At 41.2% G+C, this 1751-nt stretch overlaps 1 pseudogene; it reads left to right on the top strand.

Annotated features, from left to right (window-relative positions):
- Positions 1-331: 331 nt before the first annotated feature.
- Positions 332-1216, top strand: LOC129509811 (cyclin-G1-like; annotated as a pseudogene).
- The last annotated feature ends 535 nt before the right edge of the window (positions 1217-1751 follow it).

Below are 1751 nucleotides of genomic sequence, written 5' to 3'. Positions count from 1 at the left end.
GGAGAACCTAGATATAGAAAGCAAATATTAACAGACCTAAAAGAATAGACAGTAATATACAATAACAGTAAAGGACTTCATTATCCTACTTCAACAATGGATATCATCCAGACAGAAAATGCATGTTAAGATCAGAGGGATTTGGGCTCCGAACTGATCCTGTGGTGGGCAGTGTCATGTGGGCAGCACTGCGGAGACCTCCACCCAGGATGGCTCCCCTTCCCCGCAAGTCCCCTCGCCTTGTGGGCCTATCGGATCTGTTATCATGGGGTGAGGTGAGAGCAGGCCCAGGGAGGGTAGCTACCGCTGAGGAGCTGCAGTCATGGTCAAGATGATAGAAGTACTGACAACTGAATCTCAGAAATTGCTACACCAGCTGAATGCCCTATTGGAACAGGAGTCCAGATGTCAGCCAAAGGTCTGCAGCTTGAGACTAATTGAATCTGCACACGATAATGGCCTCAGAATGACTGCAAGACTAAGGGACTTTGAAGTAAAAGATCTTCTTAGTCTAACTCAGTTCTTTGGCTTTGACACGGAGACATTTTCTCTAGCTGTGAATTTACTGGACAGATTCCTGTCCAAAATGAAGGTACAGCCCAAGCACCTTGGCTGTGTTGGGCTGAGCTGCTTCTATTTGGCTGTTAAATCAGTAGAAGAGGAAAGGAATGTCCCACTGACAACTGACTTGATCCGAATAAGCCAGTATAGGTTCACGGTTTCAGACTTGATGAGAATGGAAAAGATTATATTGGAGAAAGTGTGTTGAAAAGTCAAAGCTACTACTGCCTTTCAATTTCTGCAACTCTACTACTCACTCATTCAAGAGAACTTACCAATTGAAAGGAAGAATAGCCTTAATTTTGAAAGACTAGAAGTTCAACTTAAGGCATGCCACTGCAGGATCATATTTTCGAAAGCAAAGCCTTCTGTGTTGGCATTGTCTATCATTGCACTGGAGATCCAAGCACAGAAGTTTGTAGAGTTAACTGAAGGAATAGAATGTCTTCAGACACATTCCAAGATAAATGGCAGAGATTTGACCTTCTGGCAAGAACTTGTATCCAAGTGTTTAGCTGAATATTCATCAAACAAGTGTTCCAAACCCAATGTTCAGAAGTTGAAATGGATTGTTTCTGGACGTACTGCACGGCAATTGAAGCATAGTTACTACAGAATAACCCACCTTCCAACAACTCCTGAAATGGTCCCTTAATTGGATTGTTACAGTAACAAAGAAGCTCTTCTCTGAAGCCTTTCTCCACAATGCTGAGCTGTGGATTCCATGATGTTATAATGGATTTAAGCTGTGAGCCTCAGAACATCACAACTAGATTAGCATTGATGTTCTCAGATTTGGGAAAACTACCTAATTAACATGCTGTAGTGGAATTAAACTTAAATTTAATTAAATTTAAATTCATCTGTGAGGCATACAAATGAAAGCTAAGAGCATAAATGTGAAATGTTAATAACAAGCCTGGGAAGGTAAACTGTGAATCTTCATTTCTAACATTGACCCAACTTTCTATATTGGGTCAATGTATTATATTTAGGTGGTATCAAAAGTGGTAACCTAATTAAATTCTAAATTATGAGGTATACATTAAAACCAACATTTCGGGGGAGGGGCAAGATGGCGGAAGAGCAGGGTCCCCAAATCACCTGTCCCCACCAAATTACCTAGATAACCTTCAAATCATCCTGAAAATCTACGAATTCGGCCTGAGATGTAAAGAGAGACCAGCTGG

This window comes from Nyctereutes procyonoides, unplaced genomic scaffold (genome assembly GCF_905146905.1).
Source record: "Nyctereutes procyonoides isolate TBG_1078 unplaced genomic scaffold, NYPRO_anot_genome, whole genome shotgun sequence".
Classification (NCBI taxonomy): domain Eukaryota; kingdom Metazoa; phylum Chordata; class Mammalia; order Carnivora; family Canidae; genus Nyctereutes; species Nyctereutes procyonoides.
The sequence above is the reverse complement of the archived record's forward strand: the minus strand, read 5'-3'. Positions and strand labels throughout refer to the sequence as shown.